Below are 26,408 nucleotides of genomic sequence, written 5' to 3'. Positions count from 1 at the left end.
ATAGGAAGAAAAAAAAGTGGATGAAAAAATTACCAGCCGTGAGCAGGAATCGAACCCACGACCTTCGAAAAACGCGTGCGATGCTCTAACCACTGAGTTATAACAGCGGCCGTCCCTCCATCCACTTTTTGGGGTTTATACGTGAATTTAGAAGTAGGAGTGACAGTCAGCGCCATCTATAAGCCAAACAACGAGTGTGAAAACACTCTTATTCGCATGGTTGGCGTCACGTAGCACGTGAAATTATTATGAGCGGGCAGCTGTTTAATTGTCCCTCTTATACAACCTAAACACAACAAGTCTGCCAGTACGAGACCCTCGTTGAATGCAATAAGGGAGAGAAGTGTATACCTAAGGGCTCGTATGTCCGTGTTTTAACACAATATTAATGAGATATACCAGACAGTAATGCCAAGGAATGTACAGGGGAAGTTATTAGAACCAATGGAATGTAAATAAGAAAAAAGAAAAGTGGATGAAAAAATTACCAGCTGTGAGCAGGAATCGAACCCACGACATTCGAAAAACGCGTGCGATGCTCTAACCACTGAGCTATCACAGCGGCCGTCCCTCCATCCACTTTTTGGGGTTTATACGTGAATTTAGAAGTAGGAGTGACAGTCAGCGCCATCTATAAGCCAAACAATGAGTGTGAAAACACTCTTATTCGCATGTTTGGCGTCACGTAGCACGTGAACTTATTATGAGCGGGCAGCTGAATAATTGTCCCTCTTATACAACCTAAACACACCAAGTTTGCCAGTTCGAGACCCTTGTTCAATGAAATAAGGGAAAGAAGTGTATACCTAAGGGCTCGTGTTTCCGTGTTTTAACGCAATATAATGAGATATAACAGACAGTATTGCCAAGGAATCTACAGGGGAAGTAATTAGATAAGATGGATTGTAAATAAGAAGAAAGAAAAGTGGATGAAAAAATTACCAGCTGTGAGCAGGAAATGAACCCACGACCTTCGAATAACGCGTTCCATGCTCTAACCACTGAGCTATCACAGTGGCCGTCCCTCCATTCACTTTTTGGGGTTTATACGTGAATTTAGAAGTAGGAGTGACAGTCAGCGCCATCTATAAGCCAAACAACGAGTGTGAAAACACTCTTATTCACATGGTTGGCGTCACGTAGCACGTGAAATTATTATGAGCGGGCAGCTGAATAATTGTCCCTCTTATACAACCTAAACACACAAAGTCTGCCAGTACGAGACCCTCGTTCAATGAAATAAGGGAGAGAAGTGTATACCTAAGGGCTCGTATTTCCGTGTTTTAACACAATATTAATGAGATATAACACACAGTAATGCCAAGGAATGTACAGGGGAAGTTATTAGACCCAACGGAATGTAAATAAGAAGAAAGAAAAGTGGATGAAAAAATTACCAGCTGTGAGTAGGAATCGAACCCACGACCTTCGAATAACGCGTTCGATGCTCTAACCACTGAGCTATCACAGCGGCCGTCCCTCCATCCACTTTTTGGGGTTTATACGTGAATTTAGAATTAGGAGTGACAGTGCGCCATCTATAAGCCAAACAACGAGTGTGAAAACACTCTTATTCGCATGTTTGGCGTCACGTAGCACGTGAACTTATTATGAACGGGCAGCTGATTAATTGTCCCTCTTATACAACCTAAACACACTAAGTCTGCTAGTACGAGACCCTCGTTCAATGAAATAAGGGAGAGAAGTGTATACCTAAGGGCTCGTATTTCCGTGTTTTAACACAATAATAATTGGATATAGCAGACAGTAATGCCAAGGAATGTACAGAGGAAGTTATTAGAACCAATGGAATGTAAATAAGAAGAAAGAAAAGTGGATGAAAAAATTACCAGCTGTTAGCAGGAATCGAACCCACGACCTTCGAATAACGCGTTTGATGCTCTAACCACTGAGCTATCACAGCAGCCGTCCCTCCATCCACTTTTTGGGGTTTATACGTGAATTTAGAAGTAGGAGTGACAGTCAGCGCCATCTATAAGCCAAACAACGAGTGTGAAAACACTCTTATTCGCATGTTTGGCGTCACGTAGCACGCGAACTTATTATGAGCGGGCAGCTGATTAATTGTCCCTCTTATACAACCTAAACACACCAAGTCTGCCAGTACGAGACCCTCGTTGAATGAAATAAGGGAGAGAAGTGTATACCTAAGGGCTCGTATTTCCGTGTTTTAACACAATATTAATGAGATATAACAGACAGTAATGCCAAGGAAGGTACAGGGGAAGTTATTAGAACCAATGGAATGTAAATAAGAAGAAAGAAAGCAGGATGAAAAAATTACTAGCTGTGAGCAGGAATCGAACCGCACGACCTTCGAAAAAACGCGTGCGATGCTCTAACCACTGAGCTATCACAGCGGCCGTCCCTCCATCCACTTTTTGGGGTTTATACGTGAATTTAGAAGTAGGAGTGACAGTCAGCGCCATCTATAGGCCAAACGACGAGTGTGAAAACATTCTTATTCGCATGTTTGGCGTCACGTAGCACGTGAACTTATTATGAGCGGGCAGCTGATTAATTGTCCCTCTTATACAACCTAAACACACCAAGTCTGCCAGTTCGAGACCCTCGTTCAATGAAACAAGGGAGAGAAGTGTATACCTAAGGGCTCGTATTTCCGTGTTTTAACACAATAATAATGAGATATAACAGAGAGTAATGCCAAGGAATCTACAGGGGAAGTTATTAGAACCAATGGATTGTAAATAAGAAGAAAGAAAAGTGGATGAAAAAATTACCAGCTGTGAGCAGGAATCAAACCCATGGCCTTCGAATAACGCGTTCGATGCTCTAACCATTGAGCTATCACAGCAGCCGTCCCTCCATCCACTTTTTGGGGTTTATACGTGAATTTAGAAGTAGGAGTGACAGTCAGCGCCATCTATAAGCTAAACAACGAGTGTGAAAACACTCTTATTCGCATGTTTGGCGTCACGTAGCACGTGAACTTATTGTGAGCGGGCAGCTGATTAATTGTCCCTCTTATACAACCTAAACACACCAAGTCTGCCAGTTCGAGACCCTCGTTCAATGAAATAAGGGAGAGGTGTATACCTAAGGGCTCGTATTTCCGTGTTTTAACACAATAATAATGAGATATAACAGACAGTAATGCCAAGGAATCTACAGGGGAAGTTATTAGAACCAATGGATTGTAAATAAGAAGAAAGAAAAGTGGATGAAAGAATTACCAGCTGTGAGCAGGAATCAAACCCATGACCTTCGAATAACGCGTTCGATGCTCTAACCACTGAGCTATCACAGCATCCGTCCCTCCATCCACTTTTTGGGGTTTATACGTGAATTTTGAAGTAGGAGTGACAGTCAGCGCCATCTATAAGCCAAACAACGAGTGTGAAAACACTCTTATTCGCATGTTTGGCGTCACGTAGCACGTGAACTTATTATGAGCGGGCAGCTGATTAATTGTCCCTCTTATACAACCTAAACACACCAAGTCTGCCAGTACGAGACCCTCGTTGAATGAAATAAGGGAGAGAAGTGTATACCTAAGGGCTCGTATTTCCGTGTTTTAACACTATATTAATGAGATATAACAGACAGTAATGCCAAGGAATGTACAGGGGAAGTTATTAGAACCAATGGAATTTAAATAAGAAGAAAGAAAACAGGATGAAAAAATTACTAGCTGTGAGCAGGAATCGAACCGCACGACCTTCGAAAAAAGGCGTGCGATGCTCTAACCACTGAGCTATCACAGCGGCCGTCCCTCCATCCACTTTTTGGGGTTTATACGTGAATTTAGAAGTAGGAGTGACAGTCAGCGCCATCTATAAGCCAAACAACGAGTGTGAAAACACTCTTATTCGCATGTTTGGCGTCACGTAGCACGTAAACTTATTATGAGCGGGCAGCTGATTAATTGTCCCTCTTATACAACCTAAACACACCAAGTATGCCAGTACGAGACCCTCGTTCAATGAAATAAGGGAGAGAAGTGTATACCTAAGGGCTCGTATTTCCGTGTTTTAACACAATATTAATGAGATATAACAGACAGTAATGCCAAAAAATGTACAGGGGAAGATATTAGAACCAATGGAATGTAAATAGGAAGAAAGAAACGTGGATGAAAAAATTACCAGCTGTGAGCAGGAATCGAACCCACGACCTTCGAATAACGCGTTCGATGCTTTAACCAGTGAGCTATCACAGCGGCCGTCCCTCCATCCACTTTTTGGGGTGTATACGTGAATTTAGAAGTAGGAGTGACAGTCAGCGCCATCTATAAGCCAAACGACGAGTGTGAAAACACTCTTATTTGCATGTTTGGCGTCACGTAGCACGTGAACTTATTATGAGCGGGCAGCTGAATAATTGTCCCTCTTATACAACCTAAACACACCAAGTCTGCCAGTTCGAGACCCTCGTTCAATGAAACAAGGGAGAGAAGTGTATGCCTAAGGGCTCGTATTTCCGTGTTTTAACACAATAATAATGAGATATAACAGACAGTAATGCCAAGGAATCTACAGGGGAAGTTATTAGAACCAATGGATTGTAAATAAGAAGAAAGAAAAGTGGATGAAAAAATTACCAGCTGTGAGCAGGAATCAAACCCATGACCTTCGAATAACGCGTTTGATGCTCTAACCACTGAGCTATCACCGCAGCCGTCCCTCCATCCACTTTTTGGGGTTTATACGTGAATTTAGAAGTAGGAGTGACAGTCAGCGCCATCTATAAGCCAACCAACGAGTGTGAAAACACTCTTATTCGCATGTTTGGCGTCACGTAGCACGTGAACTTATTATGAGCGGGCAGCTGATTAATTGTCCCTCTTATACAACCTAAACACACCAAGTCTGCCAGTTCGAGACCCTCGTTCAATGAAATAAAGGAGAGGTGTATACCTAAGGGCTCGTATTTCCGTGTTTTAACACAATAATAATGAGATATAACAGACAGTAATGCCAAGGAATCTACAGGGGAAGTTATTAGAACCAATGGATTGTAAATAAGAAGAAAGAAAAGTGGATGAAAAAATTAACAGCCGTGAGCAGGAATCGAACCCACGACCTTCGAAAAACGCGTGCGATGCTCTAACCACTGAGCTATAACAGCGGCCGTCCCTCCATCCACTTTTTGGGGTTTATACGTGAATTTAGAATTAGGAGTGACAGTCAGCGCCATCTATAAGCCAAACAACGAGTGTGAAAACACTCTTATTCGCATGTTTGGCGTCACGTAGCACGTGAACTTATTATGAGCGGGCAGCTGATTAATTGTCCCTCTTATACAACCTAAACACACCAAGTCTGCCAGTACGAGACCCTCGTTGAATGAAATAAGGGAGAGAAGTGTATACCTAAGGGCTCGTATTTCCGTGTTTTAACACAATATTAATGAGATATAACAGACAGTAATGCCAAGGAATGTACAGGGGAAGTTATTATAACCAATGGAATGTAAATAAGAAGAAAGAAAACAGGATGAAAAAATTACTAGCTGTGAGCAGGAATCGAACTGCACGACCTTCGAAAAAACGCGTGCGATGCTCTAACCACTGAGCTATCACAGCGGCCGTCCCTCCATCCACTTTTTGGGGTTTATACGTGAATTTAGAAGTAGGAGTGACAGTCAGCGCCATCTATAAGCCAAACGACGAGTGTGAAAACATTCTTATTCGCATGTTTGGCGTCACGTAGCACGTGAACTTATTATGAGCGGGCAGCTGAATAATTGTCCCTCTTATACAACCTAAACACACCAAGTCTGCCAGTTCGAGACCCTCGTTCAATGAAACAAGGGAGAGAAGTGTATACCTAAGGGCTCGTATTTCCGTGTTTTAACACAATAATAATGAGATATAACAGACAGTAATGCCAAGGAATCTACAGGGGAAGTTATTAGAACCAATGGATTGTAAATAAGAAGAAAGGAAAGTGGATGAAAAAATTACCAGCTGTGAGCAGGAATCAAACCTATGACCTTCGAATAACGCGTTCGATGCTCTAACCACTGAGCTATCACAGCAGCCGTCCCTCCATCCACTTTTTGGGGTTTATACGTGAATTTAGAAGTAGGAGTGACAGTCAGCGCCATCTATAAGCCAAACAACGAGTGTGAAAACACTCTTATTCGCATGTTTGGCGTCACGTAGCACGTGAACTTATTAAGAGCGGGCAGCTGATTAATTGTCCCTCTTATACAACCTAAACACACCAAGTCTGCCAGTTCGAGACCCTCGTTCAATGAAATAAGGGAGAGGTGTATACCCAAGGGCTCGTATTTCCGTGTTTTAACACAATAATAATGAGATATAACAGACAGTAATGCCAAGGAATCTACAGGGGAAGTTATTAGAACCAATGGATTGTAAATAGGAAGAAAGAAAAGTGGATGAAAAAATTAACAGCCGTGAGCAGGAATCGAACCCACGACCTTCGAATAACGCGTTCGATGCTTTAACCACTGAGCTATCACAGCGGCCGTCCCTCCATCCACTTTTTGGGGTGTATACGTGAATTTAGAAGTAGGAGTGACAGTCAGCGCCATCTATAAGCCAAACGACGAGTGTGAAAACATTCTTATTCGCATGTTTGGCGTCACGTAGCACGTGAACTTATTATGAGCGGGCAGCTGATTAATTGTCCCTCTTATACAACCTTAACACACCAAGTCTGCCAGTTCGAGACCCTCGTTCAATGAAACAAGGGAGAGAAGTGTATACCTAAGGGCTCGTATTTCCGTGTTTTAACACAATAATAATGATATATAACAGACAGTAATGCCAAGGAATCTACAGGGGAAGTTATTAAAACCAATGGATTGTAAATAAGAAGAAAGAAAGGTGGATGAAAAAATTACCAGCTGTGAGCAGGAATCAAACCCATGACCTTCGAATAACGCGTTCGATGCTCTAACCACTGAGCTATCACAGAAGCCGTCCCTCCATCCACTTTTTGGGGTTTATACGTGAATTTAGAAGTAGGAGTGACAGTCAGCGCCATCTATAAGCCAAACAACGAGTGTAAAAACACTCTTATTCGCATGTTTGGCGTCACGTAGCACGTGAACTTATTATGAGCGGGCAGCTGATTAATTGTCCCTCTTATACAACCTAAACACACCAAGTCTGCCAGTTCGAGACCCTCGTTCAATGAAATAAGGGAGAGGTGTATACCTAAGGGCTCGTATTTCCGTGTTTTAACACAATAATAATGAGATATAACAGACAGTAATGCCAAGGAATCTACAGGAGAAGTTAATAGAACCAATGGATTGTAAATAAGAAGAAAGAAAAGTGGATGAAAAAATTACCAGCTGTGAGCAGGAATCGAACCCACGACCTTCGAATAACGCGTTCGATGCTCTAACCACTGAGCTATCACAGCGGCCGTCCCTCCATCCACTTTTTGGGGTTTATACGTGAATTTAGAAGTAGGAGTGACAGTCAGCGCCATCTATAAGCCAAACAACGAGTGTGAAAACACTCTTATTCGCATGGTTGGCGTCACGTAGCACGTGAAATTATTATGAGCGGGGAGCTGTTTAATTGTCCCTCTTATACAACCTAAACACACCAAGTCTGCCAGTTCGAGACCCTCGTTCAATGAAACAAGGGAGAGAAGTGTATACGTAAGGGCTCGTATTTCCGTGTTTTAACGCAATATTAATGAGATATAAGAGACAGTAATGCCAAGAAATGTACAGGGGAAGTTATTAGAACCAATGGAATGTAAATAAGAAGAAGGAAAAGTGGATGAAAAAATTAACAGCCGTGAGCAGGAATCGAACCCACGACCTTCGAAAAACGCGTGCGATGCTCTAACCACTGAGCTATAACAGCGGCCGTCCCTCCATCCACTTTTTGGGGTTTATACGTGAACTTAGAAGTAGGAGTGACAGTCAGCGCCATCTATAAGCCAAACAACGAGTGTGAAAACACTCTTATTCGCATGTTTGGCGTCACGTAGCACGTGAACCTATTATGAGCGGGCAGCTGATTAATTGTCCCTCTTATACAACCTAAACACACCAAGTCTGCCAGTTCGAGACCCTTGTTCAATGAAATAAGGGAAAGAAGTGTATACCTAAGGGCTCGTGTTTCCGTGTTTTAACGCAATATTAATGAGATATAACAGACAGTATTGCCAAGGAATCTACAGGGGAAGTAATTAGATAAGATGGATTGTAAATAAGAAGAAAGAAAAGTGGATGAAAAAATTACCAGCTGTGAGCAGGAAATGAACCCACGACCTTCGAATAACGCGTTCCATGCTCTAACCACTGAGCTATCACAGTGGCCGTCCCTCCATTCACGTTTTGGGGTTTATACGTGAATTTAGAAGTAGGAGTGACAGTCAGCGCCATCTATAAGCCAAACAACGAGTGTGAAAACACTCTTATTCACATGGTTGGCGTCACGTAGCACGTGAAATTATTATGAGCGGGCAGCTGAATAATTGTCCCTCTTATACAACCTAAACACACAAAGTCTGCCAGTACGAGAGCCTCGTTCAATGAAATAAGGGAGAGAAGTGTATACCTAAGGGCTCGTATTTCCGTGTTTTAACACAATATTAATGAGATATAACACACAGTAATGCCAAGGAATGTACAGGGGAAGTTATTAGACCCAACGGAATGTAAATAAGAAGAAAGAAAAGTGGATGAAAAAATTACCAGCTGTGAGTAGGAATCGAACCCACGACCTTCGAATAACGCGTTCGATGCTCTAACCACTGAGCTATCACAGCGGCCGTCCCTCCATCCACTTTTTGGGGTTTATACGTGAATTTAGAATTAGGAGTGACAGTGCGCCATCTATAAGCCAAACAACGAGTGTGAAAACACTCTTATTCGCATGTTTGGCGTCACGTAGCACGTGAACTTATTATGAACGGGCAGCTGATTAATTGTCCCTCTTATACAACCTAAACACACTAAGTCTGCTAGTACGAGACCCTCGTTCAATGAAATAAGGGAGAGAAGTGTATACCTAAGGGCTCGTATTTCCGTGTTTTAACACAATAATAATTGGATATAGCAGACAGTAATGCCAAGGAATGTACAGAGGAAGTTATTAGAACCAATGGAATGTAAATAAGAAGAAAGAAAAGTGGATGAAAAAATTACCAGCTGTTAGCAGGAATCGAACCCACGACCTTCGAATAACGCGTTTGATGCTCTAACCACTGAGCTATCACAGCAGCCGTCCCTCCATCCACTTTTTGGGGTTTATACGTGAATTTAGAAGTAGGAGTGACAGTCAGCGCCATCTATAAGCCAAACAACGAGTGTGAAAACACTCTTATTCGCATGTTTGGCGTCACGTAGCACGCGAACTTATTATGAGCGGGCAGCTGATTAATTGTCCCTCTTATACAACCTAAACACACCAAGTCTGCCAGTACGAGACCCTCGTTGAATGAAATAAGGGAGAGAAGTGTATACCTAAGGGCTCGTATTTCCGTGTTTTAACACAATATTAATGAGATATAACAGACAGTAATGCCAAGGAAGGTACAGGGGAAGTTATTAGAACCAATGGAATGTAAATAAGAAGAAAGAAAGCAGGATGAAAAAATTACTAGCTGTGAGCAGGAATCGAACCGCACGACCTTCGAAAAAACGCGTGCGATGCTCTAACCACTGAGCTATCACAGCGGCCGTCCCTCCATCCACTTTTTGGGGTTTATACGTGAATTTAGAAGTAGGAGTGACAGTCAGCGCCATCTATAGGCCAAACGACGAGTGTGAAAACATTCTTATTCGCATGTTTGGCGTCACGTAGCACGTGAACTTATTATGAGCGGGCAGCTGATTAATTGTCCCTCTTATACAACCTAAACACACCAAGTCTGCCAGTTCGAGACCCTCGTTCAATGAAACAAGGGAGAGAAGTGTATACCTAAGGGCTCGTATTTCCGTGTTTTAACACAATAATAATGAGATATAACAGACAGTAATGCCAAGGAATCTACAGGGGAAGTTATTAGAACCAATGGATTGTAAATAAGAAGAAAGAAAAGTGGATGAAAAAATTACCAGCTGTGAGCAGGAATCAAACCCATGGCCTTCGAATAACGCGTTCGATGCTCTAACCATTGAGCTATCACAGCAGCCGTCCCTCCATCCACTTTTTGGGGTTTATACGTGAATTTAGAAGTAGGAGTGACAGTCAGCGCCATCTATAAGCTAAACAACGAGTGTGAAAACACTCTTATTCGCATGTTTGGCGTCACGTAGCACGTGAACTTATTATGAGCGGGCAGCTGATTAATTGTCCCTCTTATACAACCTAAACACACCAAGTCTGCCAGTTCGAGACCCTCGTTCAATGAAATAAGGGAGAGGTGTATACCTAAGGGCTCGTATTTCCGTGTTTTAACACAATAATAATGAGATATAACAGACAGTAATGCCAAGGAATCTACAGGGGAAGTTATTAGAACCAATGGATTGTAAATAAGAAGAAAGAAAAGTGGATGAAAAAATTACCAGCTGTGAGCAGGAATCGAACCCACGACCTTCGAATAACGCGTTCGATGCTCTAACCACTGAGCTATCACAGCGGCCGTCCCTCCATCCACTTTTTGGGGTTTATACGTGAATTTAGAAGTAGGAGTGACAGTCAGCGCCATCTATAAGCCAAACAACGAGTGTGAAAACACTCTTATTCGCATGTTTGGCGTCACGTAGCACGTGAACTTATTATGAGCGGGCAGCTGATTAATTGTCCCTCTTATACAACCTAAACACACCAAGTCTGCCAGTTCGAGACCCTCGTTCAATGAAATAAGGGAGAGGTGTATACCTAAGGGCTCGTATTTCCGTGTTTTAACATAATAATAATGAGATATAACAGACAGTAATGCCAAGGAATCTACAGGGGAAGTTATTAGAACCAATGGATTGTAAATAAGAAGAAAGAAAAGTGGATGAAAAAATTACCAGCTGTGAGCAGGAATCAAACCCATGACCTTCGAATAACGCGTTCGATGCTCTAACCACTGAGCTATCACAGCATCCGTCCCTCCATCCACTTTTTGGGGTTTATACGTGAATTTTGAAGTAGGAGTGACAGTCAGCGCCATCTATAAGCCAAACAACGAGTGTGAAAACACTCTTATTCGCATGTTTGGCGTCACGTAGCACGTGAACTTATTATGAGCGGGCAGCTGATTAATTGTCCCTCTTATACAACCTAAACACACCAAGTCTGCCAGTACGAGACCCTCGTTGAATGAAATAAGGGAGAGAAGTGTATACCTAAGGGCTCGTATTTCCGTGTTTTAACACTATATTAATGAGATATAACAGACAGTAATGCCAAGGAATGTACAGGGGAAGTTATTAGAACCAATGGAATTTAAATAAGAAGAAAGAAAACAGGATGAAAAAATTACTAGCTGTGAGCAGGAATCGAACCGCACGACCTTCGAAAAAAGGCGTGCGATGCTCTAACCACTGAGCTATCACAGCGGCCGTCCCTCCATCCACTTTTTGGGGTTTATACGTGAATTTAGAAGTAGGAGTGACAGTCAGCGCCATCTATAAGCCAAACAACGAGTGTGAAAACACTCTTATTCGCATGTTTGGCGTCACGTAGCACGTAAACTTATTATGAGCGGGCAGCTGATTAATTGTCCCTCTTATACAACCTAAACACACCAAGTATGCCAGTACGAGACCCTCGTTCAATGAAATAAGGGAGAGAAGTGTATACCTAAGGGCTCGTATTTCCGTGTTTTAACACAATATTAATGAGATATAACAGACAGTAATGCCAAAAAATGTACAGGGGAAGATATTAGAACCAATGGAATGTAAATAGGAAGAAAGAAACGTGGATGAAAAAATTACCAGCTGTGAGCAGGAATCGAACCCACGACCTTCGAATAACGCGTTCGATGCTTTAACCAGTGAGCTATCACAGCGGCCGTCCCTCCATCCACTTTTTGGGGTGTATACGTGAATTTAGAAGTAGGAGTGACAGTCAGCGCCATCTATAAGCCAAACGACGAGTGTGAAAACACTCTTATTTGCATGTTTGGCGTCACGTAGCACGTGAACTTATTATGAGCGGGCAGCTGAATAATTGTCCCTCTTATACAACCTAAACACACCAAGTCTGCCAGTTCGAGACCCTCGTTCAATGAAACAAGGGAGAGAAGTGTATGCCTAAGGGCTCGTATTTCCGTGTTTTAACACAATAATAATGAGATATAACAGACAGTAATGCCAAGGAATCTACAGGGGAAGTTATTAGAACCAATGGATTGTAAATAAGAAGAAAGAAAAGTGGATGAAAAAATTACCAGCTGTGAGCAGGAATCAAACCCATGACCTTCGAATAACGCGTTTGATGCTCTAACCACTGAGCTATCACCGCAGCCGTCCCTCCATCCACTTTTTGGGGTTTATACGTGAATTTAGAAGTAGGAGTGACAGTCAGCGCCATCTATAAGCCAAACAACGAGTGTGAAAACACTCTTATTCGCATGTTTGGCGTCACGTAGCACGTGAACTTATTATGAGCGGGCAGCTGATTAATTGTCCCTCTTATACAACCTAAACACACCAAGTCTGCCAGTTCGAGACCCTCGTTCAATGAAATAAGGGAGAGGTGTATACCTAAGGGCTCGTATTTCCGTGTTTTAACACAATAATAATGAGATATAACAGACAGTAATGCCAAGGAATCTACAGGGGAAGTTATTAGAACCAATGGATTGTAAATAAGAAGAAAGAAAAGTGGATGAAAAAATTAACAGCCGTGAGCAGGAATCGAACCCACGACCTTCGAAAAACGCGTGCGATGCTCTAACCACTGAGCTATAACAGCGGCCGTCCCTCCATCCACTTTTTGGGGTTTATACGTGAATTTAGAAGTAGGAGTGACAGTCAGCGCCATCTATAAGCCAAACAACGAGTGTGAAAACACTCTTATTCGCATGTTTGGCGTCACGTAGCACGTGAACTTATTATGAGCGGGCAGCTGATTAATTGTCCCTCTTATACAACCTAAACACACCAAGTCTGCCAGTACGAGACCCTCGTTGAATGAAATAAGGGAGAGAAGTGTATACCTAAGGGCTCGTATTTCCGTGTTTTAACACAATATTAATGAGATATAACAGACAGTAATGCCAAGGAATGTACAGGGGAAGTTATTAGAACCAATGGAATGTAAATAAGAAGAAAGAAAACATGATGAAAAAATTACTAGCTGTGAGCAGGAATCGAACTGCACGACCTTCGAAAAAACGCGTGCGATGCTCTAACCACTGAGCTATCACAGCGGCCGTCCCTCCATCCACTTTTTGGGGTTTATACGTGAATTTAGAAGTAGGAGTGACAGTCAGCGCCATCTATAAGCCAAACGACGAGTGTGAAAACATTCTTATTCGCATGTTTGGCGTCACGTAGCACGTGAACTTATTATGAGCGGGCAGCTGAATAATTGTCCCTCTTATACAACCTAAACACACCAAGTCTGCCAGTTCGAGACCCTCGTTCAATGAAACAAGGGAGAGAAGTGTATACCTAAGGGCACGTATTTCCGTGTTTTAACACAATAATAATGAGATATAACAGACAGTAATGCCAAGGAATCTACAGGGGAAGTTATTAGAACCAATGGATTGTAAATAAGAAGAAAGAAAAGTGGATGAAAAAATTACCAGCTGTGAGCAGGAATCAAACCTATGACCTTCGAATAACGCGTTCGATGCTCTAACCACTGAGCTATCACAGCAGCCGTCCCTCCATCCACTTTTTGGGGTTTATACGTGAATTTAGAAGTAGGAGTGACAGTCAGCGCCATCTATAAGCCAAACAACGAGTGTGAAAACACTCTTATTCGCATGTTTGGCGTCACGTAGCACGTGAACTTATTAAAAGCGGGCAGCTGATTAATTGTCCCTCTTATACAACCTAAACACACCAAGTCTGCCAGTTCGAGACCCTCGTTCATTGAAATAAGGGAGAGGTGTATACCCAAGGGCTCGTATTTCCGTGTTTTAACACAATAATAATGAGATATAACAGACAGTAATGCCAAGGAATCTACAGGGGAAGTTATTAGAACCAATGGATTGTAAATAGGAAGAAAGAAAAGTGGATGAAAAAATTAACAGCCGTGAGCAGGAATCGAACCCACGACCTTCGAATAACGCGTTCGATGCTTTAACCACTGAGCTATCACAGCGGCCGTCCCTCCATCCACTTTTTGGGGTGTATACGTGAATTTAGAAGTAGGAGTGACAGTCAGCGCCATCTATAAGCCAAACGACGAGTGTGAAAACATTCTTATTCGCATGTTTGGCGTCACGTAGCACGTGAACTTATTATGAGCGGGCAGCTGATTAATTGTCCCTCTTATACAACCTTAACACACCAAGTCTGCCAGTTCGAGACCCTCGTTCAATGAAACAAGGGAGAGAAGTGTATACCTAAGGGCTCGTATTTCCGTGTTTTAACACAATAATAATGATATATAACAGACAGTAATGCCAAGGAATCTACAGGGGAAGTTATTAAAACCAATGGATTGTAAATAAGAAGAAAGAAAGGTGGATGAAAAAATTACCAGCTGTGAGCAGGAATCAAACCCATGACCTTCGAATAACGCGTTCGATGCTCTAACCACTGAGCTATCACAGAAGCCGTCCCTCCATCCACTTTTTGGGGTTTATACGTGAATTTAGAAGTAGGAGTGACAGTCAGCGCCATCTATAAGCCAAACAACGAGTGTAAAAACACTCTTATTCGCATGTTTGGCGTCACGTAGCACGTGAACTTATTATGAGCGGGCAGCTGATTAATTGTCCCTCTTATACAACCTAAACACACCAAGTCTGCCAGTTCGAGACCCTCGTTCAATGAAATAAGGGAGAGGTGTATACCTAAGGGCTCGTATTTCCGTGTTTTAACACAATAATAATGAGATATAACAGACAGTAATGCCAAGGAATCTACAGAAGTTAATAGAACCAATGGATTGTAAATAAGAAGAAAGAAAAGTGGATGAAAAAATTACCAGCTGTGAGCAGGAATCGAACCCACGACCTTCGAATAACGCGTTCGATGCTCTAACCACTGAGCTATCACAGCGGCCGTCCCTCCATCCACTTTTTGGGGTTTATACGTGAATTTAGAAGTAGGAGTGACAGTCAGCGCCATCTATAAGCCAAACAACGAGTGTGAAAACACTCTTATTCGCATGGTTGGCGTCACGTAGCACGTGAAATTATTATGAGCGGGCAGCTGTTTAATTGTCCCTCTTATACAACCTAAACACACCAAGTCTGCCAGTTCGAGACCCTCGTTCAATGAAACAAGGGAGAGAAGTGTATACCTAAGGGCTCGTATTTCCGTGTTTTAACACAATATTAATGAGATATAAGAGACAGTAATGCCAAGAAATGTACAGGGGAAGTTATTAGAACCAATGGAATGTAAATAAGAAGAAGGAAAAGTGGATGAAAAAATTAACAGCCGTGAGCAGGAATCGAACCCACGACCTTCGAAAAACGCGTGCGATGCTCTAACCACTGAGCTATAACAGCGGCCGTCCCTCCATCCACTTTTTGGGGTTTATACGTGAACTTAGAAGTAGGAGTGACAGTCAGCGCCATCTATAAGCCAAACAACGAGTGTGAAAACACTCTTATTCGCATGTTTGGCGTCACGTAGCACGTGAACTTATTATGAGCGGGCAGCTGATTAATTGTCCCTCTTATACAACCTAAACACAACAAGTCTGCCAGTACGAGACCCTCGTTGAATGAAATAAGGGAGAGAAGTGTATACCTAAGGGCTCGTATTTCCGTGTTTTAACACAATAATAATGAGATATAACAGACAGTAATGCCAAGGAATGTACAGGGGAAGTTATTAGAATCAATGGAATGTAAATAAGAAGAAAGAAAACAGGATGAAAAAATTACTAGCTGTGAGCAGGAATCGAACCGCACGACCTTCGAAAAAAGGCGTGCGATGCTCTAACCACTGAGCTATCACAGCGGCCGTCCCTCCATCCACTTTTTGGGGTTTATACGTGAATTTAGAAGTAGGAGTGACAGTCAGCGCCATCTATAAGCCAAACAACGAGTGTGAAAACACTCTTATTCGCATGTTTGGCGTCACGTAGCACGTAAACTTATTATGAGCGGGCAGCTGATTAATTGTCCCTCTTATACAACCTAAACACACCAAGTATGCCAGTACGAGACCCTCGTTCAATGAAATAAGGGAGAGAAGTGTATACCTAAGGGCTCGTATTTCCGTGTTTTAACACAATATTAATGAGATATAACAGACAGTAATGCCAAAAAATGTACAGGGGAAGATATTAGAACCAATGGAATGTAAATAGGAAGAAAGAAACGTGGAAGAAAAAATTACCAGCTGTGAGCAGGAATCGAACCCACGACCTTCGAAGAACGCGTTCGATGCTTTAACCACTGAGCTATCACAGCGGCCGTCCCTCCATCCACTTTTTGGGGTGTATACGTGAATTTAGAAGTAGGAGTGACAGTCAGCGCCATCTATAAGCCAAACGACGAGTGTGAAAACACTTTTATTCGCATGTTTGGCGTCACGTAGCACGTGAACTTATTATGAGCGGGCAGCTGATTAATTGTCCCTCTTATACAACCTAAACACACCAAGTCTGCCAGTTCGAGACCCTCGTTCAATGAAACAAGGGAGAGAAGTGTATACCTAAGGGCTCGTATTTCCGTGTTTTAACACAATATTAATGAGATATAAGAGACAGTAATGCCAAGAAATGTACAGGGGAAGTTATTAGAACCAATGGAATGTAAATAAGAAGAAGGAAAAGTGGATGAAAAAATTAACAGCCGTGAGCAGGAATCGAACCCACGACCTTCGAAAAACGCGTGCGATGCTCTAACCACTGAGCTATAACAGCGGCCGTCCCTCCATCCACTTTTTGGGGTTTATACGTGAACTTAGAAGTAGGAGTGACAGTCAGCGCCATCTATAAGCCAAACAACGAGTGTGAAAACACTCTTATTCGCATGTTTGGCGTCACGTAGCACGTGAACTTATTATGAGCGGGCAGCTGATTAATTGTCCCTCTTATACAACCTAAACACAACAAGTCTGCCAGTACGAGACCCTCGTTGAATGAAATAAGGGAGAGAAGTGTATACCTAAGGGCTCGTATTTCCGTGTTTTAACACAATAATAATGAGATATAACAGACAGTAATGCCAAGGAATGTACAGGGGAAGTTATTAGAACCAATGGAATGTAAATAAGAAGAAAGAAAACAGGATGAAAAAATTACTAGCTGTGAGCAGGAATCGAACCGCACGACCTTCGAAAAAAGGCGTGCGATGCTCTAACCACTGAGCTATCACAGCGGCCGTCCCTCCATCCACTTTTTGGGGTTTATACGTGAATTTAGAAGTAGGAGTGACAGTCAGCGCCATCTATAAGCCAAACAACGAGTGTGAAAACACTCTTATTCGCATGTTTGGCGTCACGTAGCACGTAAACTTATTATGAGCGGGCAGCTGATTAATTGTCCCTCTTATACAACCTAAACACACCAAGTATGCCAGTACGAGACCCTCGTTCAATGAAATAAGGGAGAGAAGTGTATACCTAAGGGCTCGTATTTCCGTGTTTTAACACAATATTAATGAGATATAACAGACAGTAATGCCAAAAAATGTACAGGGGAAGATATTAGAACCAATGGAATGTAAATAGGAAGAAAGAAACGTGGAAGAAAAAATTACCAGCTGTGAGCAGGAATCGAACCCACGACCTTCGAAGAACGCGTTCGATGCTTTAACCACTGAGCTATCACAGCGGCCGTCCCTCCATCCACTTTTTGGGGTGTATACGTGAATTTAGAAGTAGGAGTGACAGTCAGCGCCATCTATAAGCCAAACGACGAGTGTGAAAACACTCTTATTCGCATGTTTGGCGTCACGTAGCACGTGAACTTATTATGAGCGGGCAGCTGATTAATTGTCCCTCTTATACAACCTAAACACACCAAGTCTGCCAGTTCGAGACCCTCGTTCAATGAAACAAGGGAGAGAAGTGTATACCTAAGGGCTCGTATTTCCGTGTTTTAACACAATAATAATGAGATATAACAGACAGTAATGCCAAGGAATCTACAAGGGAAGTTATTAGAACCAATGAATTGTAAATAAGAAGAAAGAAAAGTGGATGAAAAAATTACCAGCTGTGAGCAGGAATCGAACCCACGACCTTCGCATAACGCGTTCGATGCTCTAACCACTGAGCTATCACAGCGGCCGTCCCTCCATCCAGTTTTTAGGGTTTATACGTGAATTTAGAAGTAGGAGTGACAGTCAGCGCCATCGATAAGCCAAACAACGAGTGTGAAAACACTCTTATTCGCATGGTTGGCGTCACGTAGCACGTGAAATTATTATGAGTGGGCAGCTGATTATTTGTCCCTCTTATAGAACCTAAACACACCAAGTCTGCAAGTACGAGACCCTCGTTCAATGAAATAAGGGAGAGAAGTGTATACCTAAGGGCTCGTATTTCCGTGTTTTAACACAATATTAATGAGATATAACAGACAGTAATGCCAAGGATTGTACAGGGGAAGTTATTAGAACCAATGGATTGTAAATAAGAAGAAAGAAAAGTGGATGAAAAAATTACCAGCTGTGAGCAGGAATCAAACCCATGACCTTCGAATAACGCGTTCGATGCTCTAACCACTGAGCTATCACAGAAGCCGTCCCTCCATCCACTTTTTGGGGTTTATACGTGAATTTAGAAGTAGGAGTGACAGTCAGCGCCATCTATAAGCCAAACAACGAGTGTAAAAACACTCTTATTCGCATGTTTGGCGTCACGTAGCACGTGAACTTATTATGAGCGGGCAGCTGATTAATTGTCCCTCTTATACAACCTAAACACACCAAGTCTGCCAGTTCGAGACCCTCGTTCAATGAAATAAGGGAGAGGTGTATACCTAAGGGCTCGTATTTCCGTGTTTTAACACAATAATAATGAGATATAACAGACAGTAATGCCAAGGAATCTACAGGAGAAGTTAATAGAACCAATGGAATGTAAATAGGAAGAAAAAAATGTGGATGAAAAAATTACCAGCCGTGAGCAGGAATCGAACCCACGACCTTCGAAAAACGCGTGCGATGCTCTAACCACTGAGCTATAACAGCGGCCGTCCCTCCATCCACTTTTTGGGGTTTATACGTGAATTTAGAAGTAGGAGTGACAGTCAGCGCCATCTACAAGCCAAACAACGAGTGTGAAAACACTCTTATTCGCATGGTTGGCGTCACGTAGCACGTGAAATTATTATGAGCGGGCAGCTGTTTAATTGTCCCTCTTATACAACCTAAACACACCAAGTCTGCCAGTACGAGACCCTCGTTGAATGCAATAAGGGAGAGAAGTGTATACCTAAGGGCTCGTATGTCCGTGTTTTAACACAATATTAATGAGATATAACAGACAGTAATGCCAAGGAATGTACAGGGGAAGTTATTAGAACCAATGGAATGTAAATAAGAAAAAAGAAAAGTGGATGAAAAAATTACCAGCTGTGAGCAGGAATCGAACCCACGACCTTCGAAAAACGCGTGCGATGCTCTAACCACTGAGCTATCACAGCGGCCGTCCCTCCATCCACTTTTTGGGGTTTATACGTGAATTTAGAAGTAGGAGTGACAGTCAGCGCCATCTGTAAGCCAAACAATGAGTGTGAAAACACTCTTATTCGCATGTTTGGCGTCACGTAGCACGTGAACTTATTATGAGCGGGCAGCTGATTAATTGTCCCTCTTATACAACCTAAACACACCAAGTCTGCCAGTTCGAGACCCTCGTTCAATGAAACAAGGGAGAGAAGTGTATACCTAAGGGCTCGTATTTCCGTGTTTTAACACAATATAATGAGATATAAGAGACAGTAATGCCAAGAAATGTACAGGGGAAGCTATTAGAACCAATGGAATGTAAATAAGAAAAAAGAAAAGTGGATGAAAAAATTAACAGCCGTGAGCAGGAATCGAACCCACGACCTTCGAAAAACGCGTGCGATGCTCTAACCACTGAGCTATAACAGCGGCCGTCCCTCCATCCACTTTTTGGGGTTTATACGTGAATTTAGAAGTAGCAGTGACAGTCAGCGCCATCTATAAGCCAAACAACGAGTGTGAAAACACTCTTATTCGCATGTTTGGCGTCACGTAGCACGTGAACTTATTATGAGCGGGCAGCTGATTAATTGTCCCTCTTATACAACCTAAACACACCAAGTCTGCCAGTACGAGACCCTCGTTGAATGAAATAAGGGAGAGAAGTGTATACCTAAGGGCTCGTATTTCCGTGTTTTAACACAATAATAATGAGATATAACAGACAGTAATGCCAAGGAATCTACAGGGGAAGTTATTAGAACCAATGGAATGTAAATAAGAAGAAAGAAAACAGGATGAAAAAATTACTAGCTGTGAGCAGGAATCGAACCGCACGACCTTCGAAAAAAGGCGTGCGATGCTCTAACCACTGAGCTATCACAGCGGCCGTCCCTCCATCCACTTTTTGGGGTTTATACGTGAATTTAGAAGTAGGAGTGACAGTCAGCGCCATCTATAAGCCAAACAACGAGTGTGAAAACACTCTTATTCGCATGTTTGGCGTCACGTAGCACGTAAACTTATTATGAGCGGGCAGCTGATTAATTGTCCCTCTTATACAACCTAAACACACCAAGTATGCCAGTACGAGACCCTCGTTCAATGAAATAAGGGAGAGAAGTGTATACCTATGGGCTCGTATTTCCGTGTTTTAACACAATATTAATGAGATATAACAGACAGTAATGCCAAAAAATGTACAGGGGAAGATATTAGAACCAGTGGAATGTAAATAGGAAAAAAGAAAAGTGGATGAAAAAATTACCAGCTGTGAGCAGGAATCGAACCCACGACCTTCGAAAAACGCGTGCGATGCTCTAACCACTGAGCTATCACAGCGGCCGTCCCTCCATCCACTTTTTGGGGTTTATACGTGAATTTAGAAGTAGGAGTGACAGTCAGCGCCATCTATAAGCCAAACAATGAGTGTGAAAACACTCTTATTCGCATGTTTGGCGTCACGTAGCACGTGAACTTATTATGAGCGGGCAGCTGATTAATTGTCCCTCTTATACAACCTAAACACACCAAGTCTGCCAGTTCGAGACCCTCGTTCAATGAAACAAGGGAGAGAAGTGTATACCTAAGGGCTCGTATTTCCGTGTTTTAACACAATATAATGAGATATAAGAGACAGTAATGCCAAGAAATGTACAGGGGAAGTTATTAGAACCAATGGAATGTAAATAAGAAGAAAGAAAAGTGGATGAAAAAATTAACAGCCGTGAGCAGGAATCGAACCCACGACCTTCGAAAAACGCGTGCGATGCTCTAACCACTGAGCTATAACAGCGGCCGTCCCTCCATCCACTTTTTGGGGTTTATACGTGAATTTAGAAGTAGGAGTGACAGTCAGCGCCATCTATAAGCCAAACAACGAGTGTGAAAACACTCTTATTCGCATGTTTGGCGTCACGTAGCACGTGAACTTATTATGAGCGGGCAGCTGATTAATTGTCCCTCTTATACAACCTAAACACACCAAGTCTGCCAGTACGAGACCCTCGTTGAATGAAATAAGGGAGAGAAGTGTATACCTAAGGGCTCGTATTTCCGTGTTTTAACACAATAATAATGAGATATAACAGACAGTAATGCCAAGGAATCTACAGGGGAAGTTATTAGAACCAACGGAATGTAAATAAGAAGAAAGAAAACAGGATGAAAAAATTACTAGCTGTGAGCAGGAATCGAACCGCACGACCTTCGAAAAAAGGCGTGCGATGCTCTAACCACTGAGCTATCACAGCGGCCGTCCCTCCATCCACTTTTTGGGGTTTATACGTGAATTTAGAAGTAGGAGTGACAGTCAGCGCCATCTATAAGCCAAACAACGAGTGTGAAAACACTCTTATTCGCATGTTTGGCGTCACGTAGCACGTAAACTTATTATGAGCGGGCAGCTGATTAATTGTCCCTCTTATACAACCTAAACACACCAAGTATGCCAGTACGAGACCCTCGTTCAATGAAATAAGAGAGAGAAGTGTATACCTATGGGCTCGTATTTCCGTGTTTTAACACAATATTAATGAGATATAACAGACAGTAATGCCAAAAAATGTACAGGGGAAGATATTAGAACCAATGGAATGTATATAGGAAGAAAGAAACGTGGAAGAAAAAATTACCAGCTGTGAGCAGGAATCGAACCCACGACCTTCGAATAACGCGTTCGATGCTTTAACCACTGAGCTATCACAGCGGCCGTCCCTCCATCCACTTTTTGGGGTGTATACGTGAATTTAGAAGTAGGAGTGACAGTCAGCGCCATCTATAAGCCAAACGACGAGTGTGAAAACACTCTTATTCGCATGTTTGGCGTCACGTAGCACGTGAACTTATTATGAGCGGGCAGCTGATTAATTGTCCCTCTTATACAACCTAAACACACCAAGTCTGCCAGTTCGAGACCCTCGTTCAATGAAACAAGGGAGAGAAGTGTATACCTAAGGGCTCGTATTTCCGTGTTTTAACACAATAATAATGAGATATAACAGACAGTAATGCCAAGGAATCTACAAGGGAAGTTATTAGAACCAATGAATTGTAAATAAGAAGAAAGAAAAGTGGATGAAAAAATTACCAGCTGTGAGCAGGAATCGAACCGACGACCTTCGCATAACGCGTTCGATGCTCTAACCACTGAGCTATCACAGCGGCCGTCCCTCCATCCACTTTTTAGGGTTTATACTTGAATTTAGAAGTAGGAGTGACAGTCAGCGCCATCGATAAGCCAAACAACGAGTGTGAAAACACTCATATTCGCATGGTTGGCGTCACGTAGCACGTGAAATTATTATGAGCGGGCAGCTGATTATTTGTCCCTCTTATAGAACCTAAACACACCAAGTCTGCAAGTACGAGACCCTCGTTCAATGAAATAAGGGAGAGAAGTGTATACCTAAGGGCTCGTATTTCCGTGTTTTAACACAATATTAATGAGATATAACAGACAGTAATGCCAAGGATTGTACAGGGGAAGTTATTAGAACCAATGGAATGTAAATAAGAAGAAAGAAAAGTGGATGAAAAAATTACCAGCTGTGAGCAGGAGTCGAACCCACAATCTTCGAATAACGCGTTCGATGCTCTAACCACTGAGCTATCAGAGCGGCCGTCCCTTCATCCACTTTTTGAGGTTTATACGTCAATTTAGAAGTAGGAGTGACAGTCAGCGCCATCTATAAGCCAAACAACGAGTGTGAAAACACTCTTGTTCGCATGTTTGGCGTCACGTAGCATGTGAACTTATTATGAGCGGGCAGCTGATTAATTGTTCCTCTTATAGAACCTAAACACACCAAGTCTGCCAGTACGAGACCCTCGTTGAATGCAATAAGGGAGAGAAGTGTATACCTAAGGGCTCGTATTTCCGTGTTTTAACACAATATTAATGAGATATAACAGACAGTAATGCCAAGAAATGTACAGGGGAAGTTATTAGAACCAATGGAATGTAAATAGGAAGAAAAAAAAGTGGATGAAAAAATTACCAGCCGTGAGCAGGAATCGAACCCACGACCTTCGAAAAACGCGTGCGATGCTCTAACCACTGAGCTATAACAGCGGCCGTCCCTCCATCCACTTTTTGGGGTTTATACGTGAATTTAGAAGTAGGAGTGACAGTCAGCGCCATCTATAAGCCAAACAACGAGTGTGAAAACACTCTTATTCGAATGTTTGGCGTCACGTAGCACGTGAACTTATTATGAGCGGGCAGCTGATTAATTGTCCCTCTTATACAACCTAAACACACCAAGTCTGCCAGTACGAGACCCTCGTTCAATGAAATAAGGGAGAGAAGTGTATACCTAAGGGCTCGTATTTCCGTGTTTTAACACAATATTAATGAGATATAACAGACAGTAATGCCAAGGAATCTACAGGGGAAGTTATTAGAACCAATGGAATGTAAATAAGAAGAAAGAAAACAGAATGAAAAAATTACTAGCTGTGAGCAGGAATCGAACCGCACGACATTCAAAAAAACGCGTGCGATGCTCTAACCACTGAGCTATCACAGCGGCCGTCCCTCCATCCACTTTTTAGGGTTTATACGTGAATTTAGAAGTAGGAGTGACAGTCAGCGCCATCTATAGGCCAAACAACGAGTGTGAAAACACTCTTATTCGCATGTTTGGCGTCACGTAGCACGTAAACTTATTATGAGCGGGCAGCTGATTAATTGTCCCTCTTATACAACCTAAACACACCAAGTATGCCAGTACGAGACCCTCGTTCAATGAAATAAGGGAGAGAAGTATATACCTAAGGGCTCGTATTTCCGTGTTTTAACACAATATTAATGAGATATAACAGACAGTAATGCCAAGGAATCTACAGGGGAAGTTATTAGAACCAATGGATTGTAAATAAGAAGAAAGAAAAGTGGATGAAAAAATTATCAGCTGTGAGCAGGAATCAAACCCATGACCTTCGAATAACGCGTTCGATGCTCTAACCACTGAGCTATCACAGCAGCCGTCCCTCCATCCACTTTTTGGGGTTTATACGTGAATTTAGAAGTAGGAGTGACAGTCAGCGCCATCTATAAGCCAAACAACGAGTGTGAAAACACTCTTATTCGCATGTTTGGCGTCAAGTAGCACGTGAACTTATTATGAGCGGGCAGCTGATTAATTGTCCCTCTTATACAACCTAAACACACCAAGTCTGCCAGTTCGAGACCCTCGTTCAATGAAATAAGGGAGAGGTGTATACCTAAGGGCTCGTATTTCCGTGTTTTAACACAATAATAATGAGATATAACAGACAGTAATGCCAAGGAATCTACAGGGGAAGTTATTAGAACCAATGGATTGTAAATAAGAAGAAAGAAAGGTGGATGAAAAAATTACCAGCTGTGAGCAGGAATCAAACCCATGACCTTCGAATAACGCGTTCGATGCTCTAACCACTGAGCTATCACAGCAGCCGTCCCTCCATCCACTTTTTGGGGTTTATACGTGAATTTTGAAGTAGGAGTGACAGTCAGCGCCATCTATAAGCCAAACAACGAGTGTGAAAACACTCTTATTCGCATGGTTGGCGTCACGTAGCACGTGAAATTATTATGAGCGGCAGCTGTTTAATTGTCCCTCTTATACAACCTAAACACACCAAGTCTGCCAGTACGAGACCCTCGTTCAATGAAACAAGGGAGAGAAGTGTATACCTAAGGGCTCGTATTTCCGTGTTTTAACACAATATTAATGAGATATAACAGACAGTAATGCCAAGAAATGTACAGGGGCAGTTATTAGAACCAATGGAATGTAAATAAGAAGAAAGAAAAGTGGATGAAAAAATTAACAGCCGTGAGCAGGAATCGAACCCACGACCTTCGAAAAACGCGTGCGATGCTCTAACCACTGAGCTATAACAGCGGCCGTCCCTCCATCCACTTTTTGGGGTTTATACGTGAATTTAGAAGTAGGAGTGACAGTCAGCGCCATCTATAAGCCAAACAACGAGTGTGAAAACACTCTTATTCGCATGTTTGGCGTCACGTAGCACGTGAACTTATTATGAGCGGGCAGCTGAATAATTGTCCCTCTTATACAACCTAAACACACCAAGTCTGCCAGTTCGAGACCCTCGTTCAATGAAATAAGGGAGAGGTGTATACCTAAGGGCTCGTATTTCCGTGTTTTAACACAATAATAATGAGATATAACAGACAGTAATGCCAAGGAATCTACAGGGGAAGTTATTAGAACCAATGGATTGTAAATAAGAAGAAAGAAAGGTGGATGAAAAAATTACCAGCTGTGAGCAGGAATCAAACCCATGACCTTCGAATAACGCGTTCGATGCTCTAACCACTGAGCTATCACAGCAGCCGTCCCTCCATCCACTTTTTGGGGTTTATACGTGAATTTTGAAGTAGGAGTGACAGTCAGCGCCATCTATAAGCCAAACAACGAGTGTGAAAACACTCTTATTCGCATGGTTGGCGTCACGTAGCACGTGAAATTATTATGAGCGGGCAGCTGTTTAATTGTCCCTCTTATACAACCTAAACACACCAAGTCTGCCAGTACGAGACCCTCGTTCAATGAAACAAGGGAGAGAAGTGTATACCTAAGGGCTCGTATTTCCGTGTTTTAACACAATATTAATGAGATATAACAGACAGTAATGCCAAGAAATGTACAGGGGCAGTTATTAGAACCAATGGAATGTAAATAAGAAGAAAGAAAAGTGGATGAAAAAATT

The sequence above is a fragment of the Rhipicephalus microplus genome, unplaced genomic scaffold (assembly GCF_043290135.1).
Source record: "Rhipicephalus microplus isolate Deutch F79 unplaced genomic scaffold, USDA_Rmic scaffold_35, whole genome shotgun sequence".
Taxonomy (NCBI): domain Eukaryota; kingdom Metazoa; phylum Arthropoda; class Arachnida; order Ixodida; family Ixodidae; genus Rhipicephalus; species Rhipicephalus microplus.
Note: the sequence above shows the minus strand (reverse complement) of the source record.